The sequence below is a fragment of the Boleophthalmus pectinirostris genome, unplaced genomic scaffold (assembly GCF_026225935.1).
Source record: "Boleophthalmus pectinirostris isolate CB_2022bp ecotype Guang Dong unplaced genomic scaffold, ASM2622593v1 HiC_scaffold_22, whole genome shotgun sequence".
Taxonomy (NCBI): Eukaryota; Metazoa; Chordata; class Actinopteri; order Gobiiformes; family Gobiidae; genus Boleophthalmus; species Boleophthalmus pectinirostris.
The window spans coordinates 7,321,113-7,328,395 of record NW_026571190.1 but is presented as its reverse complement, the minus strand read 5'-3'; the positions used below and the strand labels follow the sequence as shown (position 1 = coordinate 7,328,395).

General features: G+C 40.5%; 1 pseudogene; it reads right to left on the bottom strand.

Annotated features, from left to right (window-relative positions):
- Positions 1-438: 438 nt before the first annotated feature.
- Positions 439-556, bottom strand: LOC129410478 (5S ribosomal RNA; annotated as a pseudogene).
- Between the last annotated feature and the right edge of the window lie 6,727 nt (positions 557-7,283).

Genomic DNA, 7,283 nt, shown 5'->3' with positions numbered 1-7,283 from the left:
ACACTTCATATTTGTACTAACAACTTTTCAGACAGATGTTTTTCTGTGCTGTGAACTTACACTCCTCCATCTTGTGTTTACACACAGTGAGAAGCTGATGTTACAAAGCAGAAGAATGTTTCTGTTGTCATTAGATTTTGTATAAGAACAAGTAAATAAAGTAACACTTCACCCTCATTGGAAAGAGGTTTGTGTGTGTGTGAGAGTGATGGTGGTGGTCAGAGGGGCCAATGGGGCAGATTGGCAGCCTCGTTTTCATCAGTCTGCCCCAGGGCAGCTGTGGCTACAACAGTAGCTCACCACCACCAAGTTTGGAGTGAATGAATAATGAACTGTAGAGCGCTTTGTGTATGTTATAGAAATATAATGATTAATTAATTAATGCGTGTGTTTTTAGGCAAGTGTCTTGCCTAAAACACAGTTTTTGCCACTGGCTTCCCCCTGTGACACCTGATGTTCCCGTTGGTCTCCCATCCAAGTAATAAAGAGGCCCTGCCTTGTTTAGCTTCTGAGATCTGACAGGATCAGGCTTTGACAAGGAGGTATGGCCACAGTGCTAAACTCTGCTTGTCTCTTACGGTAAAAGTTGATTAAACTCTTCTTGTTCACATATTCCTTTCAGCTGGTGTCAGGTTGTACTGTGAGACTGTCCCTGTGTCCTGTGGAGTTTGTCTTTCTGCTGTGACTGAGCACAGGAGGTTAGGGGGACACTCTGCAGGTGTTTACAGGGCAAGCTGCTGCTGTGGAAATATATTGGACGCACACACGCCAGGATCTGATTGGTCAGATTCCTCTCATAGCCTTTGAATGGAGCCGATGGGCACCCTAAGCTGCTCAGTTGCGTAATTTGAAATGCAGAAAATTAAGAAACTAACAGATTGAGATACATTTATGTTATTTATAGTCAACATTTATATCATATTTAAAGACTAATATTGCTGAACGATCTCAAATGTTAATGTTAAATAGTTCTGCACATTTGCATGAGTGATAGGGAGGGCGGCTCCTCATCGCCCGTTATGGACCAGCCACCACTGACGTATTCTTTTCTTTATGAGCTGTTCCTCCTACATCTGACATTTGATAGTATACAAATATGTCACAATGTAAAATACTGTTTTCATAAATGCATTAAACTCCTGCAGGAGAGAAACACTATAAATCACTCTTGTGATTCTTCCTCTTACTTTCAAGGGTGCAACAAAAACACGACGTAGGGAGTGACTCATGATGTACTGCGAAAGGTTTATTGTCCAAGTGGAGAAATATAATAGACTTTACAACATCAAACAGGCATTTTACAAGGACAACTTAAGAAATAGGAAGGAGCAACACTTTGACAATAAGCTTAAAAGTCCTACACTGCGCCAAAATGATTCTTATGAGTTTTGGAAATGTTAAAATGTTGTTCACTTCATCAAAAACATACCTGGAGTTGTCTTTTGTTTGATTCACACAATTTTGAGTAACCATTTATTATTATTAGTCTGTCTACATCTAAAAAGCTCCAAACGCTCTATTCCACCTTGTGATGTCATGTAGTGGTAGTTTTTAAGTTAACTGCTACCTTTTACCTTTAGTTCAGTAGAGACTGTTAATTCCATGGCTGAAATCACCCAAATGATTCTAGTGAAGGTGTGTGGCATCGAAAGGCACAATGGAGCACTTCCTGTATTACTTGGATTTGTGCATTAAACATGTGTGAATGAAACAAAACACAACTCCAGGTCTGTTTGTGACGAGGAAACAACATTATAACACCGATAGATTACACTGACGATAAGTTGAACACCTTCATCTCAAAATATGTGCTGAGAGATTTTTCACCTCAAACCCAGGGTCCAGGTGGCTGCCGTCCTCCATATGGATCTTGTGTCTCCTACTCATACATTATCAGTTGTGGGCAGGTGCAATAATTACACAGGTGGCAGTTTATATGCAAGGTTTGGCTTTTTATGAGAGGAATGAGAACCGTAATTGACTATGTTACGTGCAAGCACTATTCTATTCTGCGCACTGCGTCTGTCTCTCTGCTCTCTGTGTGAAGGTGCTGTGAACAGGACAGGTACATCCTATAAATATAAATACATCCTCTGATTCAACAGTCTCTGGGAGAAGCTTGGAGATCAGCTCATGGAGAGAAACTTTCAAAAGGAGCTGTGTTCTGCTAGCTCTCTGGGTGTTTCCCATTTGTCTGAACCACTTCGGACAGATCATCAAAACTCCGCCAAGTGGTGTTCCAGTTCCCTCAAAGCCCTCACGTCCTCCGCGTTCAGCTCCTCCGTTTGTCTCTTTTACCAAGGATGCACGGGTGGATCCTCGGCCGCCTCGGAGCGCTTGAAATTGCCCACGATGCACTGCAAGATTAATTTTTATGAAGCAAGTACTGTAATTGCATTTTAATAAAATAAAACTCATTCTACAATAAAAAGAAGTAAATATGTTGCTATTTTGGTCACATTGCTGCAGATCAAACTATTATCAGGTCAGTGAATTCAAATCAGCACAAATGCAGCAGAATCTCTCAAAGAAGGGATTGGGAATAAAATTAAACTATCATCTGAAAATGTTTCAGCCTGTGTATTCATTTATTTAAGATAATATCAGCCTAAATAACACGATAACAGATGATTCACTCAGCCTTTATTATTCACATGTTTAGTGCATGTTGACATAAAAACACATCTGAACACTTTATATTTGTAGCAGCATTGATGTTTATTAAAACTCTGAGTATGATCTGGTCATGTGACACGGTGCAGTCGCTCCCTCCAGAGCCTGTCCCTCTTGTGCTTCAGGAGCTGTGAGCAGGACACTTGGCTCCGCTTCAGAGGAGCCGACTCCAGAATTGAGAATTGGACCTTGGGAATTAAGAAACCCTCTCTCCTCTCCTGTTGCGGCCAGAGGATTCTAGCCTGGTCATTTCGGTTGGGAGGCTGGTTCAGGTGAGTTGGTACCGATACACTTCACATCCTATAAGATTACGTTTGTTTACACACATGAGGTTTATCAGTTGTTGCCTTCCTTGTTGCCCACCATTTTATGTAAAAGTCTTTTGAATGTTTTGGCTCCAAAATTTAAAAAGCCCATACAAAATGTGTGTGTGTGTGTGTGTGTGTGTGTGTGTGTGTGTGGTGTGTGTGTGTGTGTGTGTGCGTGTGTGTGCGTGTGTGTGTGTGTGTGTGTGTGTGTGTGTGTGTCCTTCTCAGAACAAAAATGAAACTTCCAGCTCCACAAATTGCCCACACTGCAGAAACAAGCGTTTGTTCTCATTCTATTTTGCCACAATGGGGAAAAGTTATTAAAAGGAACAAATGCAGGTGGTGAATGCTGCACATCGCACAGGATGAAGCACAACTCAATCAAACGCCAACAAAAGTATCAGAGGGCTCCACAAAACAGGGAAAAGTCATGTCAATTGAAAAAAAAAAAAGGTCTTCAAAATGTTTTTAAATAGGCAAATAAAAAGGAGACAACAATATAGGACAACAGCATTTATTAGAAAAGACGGGCAGAAAAAAGTCAGTTGTATAAATTGTATAAAAGTTGTATAAATTCAAAGACTATAACAATTGTACTCTGAAGTGTGTTACCATAATCAAGAGGAAGGGGGAAAAAAAGTTCCTTGCCCCTCACCTCAACAAAATAAATGCTTCATTCACCTCATTTTTTTTTTTTTTTTGACTCTTTTCCAACAGTATTGATCTAAAAACTGCCGTGAGAGCCTATTAGTTGCTCTATTTCGTCCGTTTGAGCATAAATGCGCCTTAAAGATGCACTATGTAACTTTTTGGTTGGGGGTCCATCACCTGCTTGTCTCTATGGATACTGTTTTTCATTACTCTGCCGGGAATGTTTATTAAATTACGTAGTTTTATAGCTCAAACTAGCTCTGACTGTGTATGGGTCGCCTCTCCACAGATCTGACCTGTAACTTGTCTGGTTTGGTCTCCATGAAGATAGAAAGGTTTAATAACATACTGTGAATCATTCCAGGCAAAGCAATAACATCTCCATGGAGAAAAGTAAAGTCAGACAATGCACCTTTAACAGTAATGTAACATCAGTCGTAGAAGCCAGTTTGCAACCAAAATCTTACACCTATTTGTGTATGTCTGTGCTGTGGGAGAAGGGTGGAAAATGTAGCCTTATAACTCAACTCTGCAGGCCACAAAATGTCTTTATTTTTGTTCATACTTCATCTTTCTGAGGGCAGGTACATCATATAAATATAAATACATCCTCTGACTCAACAGTCTCCGGGAGAAGCGAGAAAAGCATACACCTCATTCTAGCTGTGGCATACTCTTAAATTTGTCCTGATTTTACGTGTCTATTTATGGACTGTGTTTTTGTTTTTTTATCTTCACATGAAAACTTTATAGTTAGTTTTCACTTTAGAGTTGTATCTGGGGTTATTCGTGCATGTTTGAGCAATCTTTAATCGCTTATTTTCAAGATGCCATTTCACGATCAACCCCCGTTTTCACCCCCACCGGTACACGCCCACTGCTCTGCGCTAACTTCTACTCACGTTCTCCAGTTTTACTTTCTTAACCTGTCATGCGCGTAGGATTCAGCAGTATTGGCAGAGAGCCGTCTACACCTGGAGCAGAGAGCCGTCTACACCTGCAGCAGGGAGCCGTCTACACCTGGAGCAGAGAGCCGTCTACACCTGGAGCAGAGAGCCGTCTACACCTGGAGCAGGGAGCCGTCTACACCTGGAGCAGAGAGCCGTCTACACCTGGAGCAGTGAGCCGTCTACACCTGGAGCAGAGAGCCGTCTACACCTGGAGCAGAGAGCCGTCTACACCTGGAGCAGAGAGCCGTCTACACCTGGAGCAGAGAGCCGTCTACACCATGAGCAGGGAGCCGTCTACACCAGGAGCAGGGAGCCGTCTACACCTGGAGCAGAGAGTCAAAGAGCCGTCAACCAAAGCACCAACCCTCCACCAGGAGCCCACAGGACAGAACCCGGCAACTGCAGCTGACCTCCGCTCCTGATGCAGAGACTCCTACAGAGGAATCACTGGAAATTCTAAAAATATTCCTAAAATAAATAAATATACTTCTACTTTTGTTTCTATTAAACACATTTTATTATAAGATTCCAATCAAAAGCTCAGCTAGAAAGGCGGGTCTGGAATATTGCAACTTAAAATGTCCAAATTGTAAAGTGTATGGGACTTACGTCAAGTTTTAGCACCATGGACAGCGCCAAGTAGAAAAGCAGTATTCAGATTTTGTCATTCCTCTCATTACATACCTTCTTATGCAGTTTTTTTTTTTTTTTTTTTTTTAACCACCTTCTACTTTTCAAATACATATGTAAGACTTCAAATACATGAAGAAAGTTATATACAATTATATAGCTAAAGGAACATACACACGTACACAAACCCATGGTCTTCTCTCAATGAGCATCATGATGAAGTCTCCTGAAATGGTTTTCATTCCACAGCTGTGCCTCAGGGTCGGGGTCACAGATAAAAGCAAATGGCAGCTATTTGAAAACTCTAGCATCTAAAAGCAGTTTTGAGTTATTTTCAGTATTTTTGGTTCCGTACATTCCATACATGTTCATAGTTTTGTAGAAATCTGTAACATTAAAGGATTAAAAACCATATTATGGCTTCTTGTGGCTTTAATCCCCATTTACAACAAGCTTTTTGTCACCTGCAGATTAGACTTTCACATTTTTCTAACTGAAAATGGTGTCCATTTGGAAAACTTGATAAACTAGTCTCCCTCTGCTGTCAGCAACGGAAATTAACTGTGCCAAAATAAACAAATGAAGCCCTCAGGAAATGTGAAGCGTTTATTATTAACACAATTTGACCACAGAATAAATCTGGTAAAAACAGAAGGAGAAGTTTGAATTTTACCTATGTTTCAACAATTGATCAAAACAAAACATTTTTTAAATGATTAGAGAAGACGATTTTGGATTAATGGATTAATGAAACAAACTTGAGTGAAAAATACAGCTCCAGGTAGGTTTATGATGAGAGGATAATGGATAAAAGCTCAAAAAGTCAATTTGGCATAATATTACACCAGTGATACTCACTATTTGTTTCACAAGAGCCACACTGGAAGAGCAAAATCAAGACGAGAGCCACTTATACCGAATATACGCCAACATACCAAGTCACCTTTGCAAATGTGAATTTCTACAGATAAACTGGACATCCCACAACAAAAGAAGCATAGCCAATACATTTTCTATTAAAAACCATTTTTACCTTAATACTGGGAGGAGCAGACACTGCATGCTGGCGTACAGTAGACAGAGTTATATAGTCAATTTTCTTAAACGATCGTCGTAAGAATTAACAACTGAGTTTCGATTAATCATTAACTTTTTTTATATTAAAATTATTATTATTAATCTGTATAAATAAACCCAACTTTACAACATATAAACAAGAACCACATCAGCCCATTTGACATTATGTGTTTAATGCAGCTTTGACACGTTTGTTTACATTTTACACAAACTAAGCTTAAAACCACATGACTCATTTGCATAAACTATAAGGCTGTAAACCAAAAACAAAACAAAAACAACTCTTTCCTTGTGTGCTGATGTGGTTCAGCTTCTCTCAGACTAAAGGACACGACTCAGTGGAATATGAGTGTTCTCTCTGTGACAGAGGATGTTGATGATGATGATGGTGAGTGTGTTCTGTGTGTGTGTGTGTGTTGGAGATGGTTCATGTTTTCACTGAGAGGAGCAGAGAGCCGTCTACACCTGGAGCAGAGAGCCGTCTACACCTAGGAGCCGTCTAGAGCAGAGAGCCGTCTACACCTGGAGGAGTGAGCCGTCTACACCTGGAGCAGCCGTCTACACCTGGAGGAGTGAGCCGTCTACACCTGGAGCAGAGAGCCGTCTACACCTGATGTGTCGTGTTGGAGATGGTTCATGTTTTCAGAGATCAGACATGTGCAGGTTTAGAGCAGCTCTTTATTTAACTCATTTCAGTCACTTTATTTATATTGATCACTTTATTTCTATGACGTTAATCAAGAGCATGTTCTACTTTTTAAAATGCGGCTCAGGGAGGGGGTCGGGCGCAATATTTTCTAATATTTTTTGCGGTTGAAGTTGCTGGTGGGTTAGTTGAAAGTATCGGTCAGGTATAGGTCATTTATACATGGACCCATGCATCACTAGTTGATGTGTCATGGCGCCCCCTTTAGGAAACACCATTAATTAAGCCTTGATTTTTACTTAGTGTAATGCAGATGTTTGTGTCACAATGTTCACTATACGTTTATCT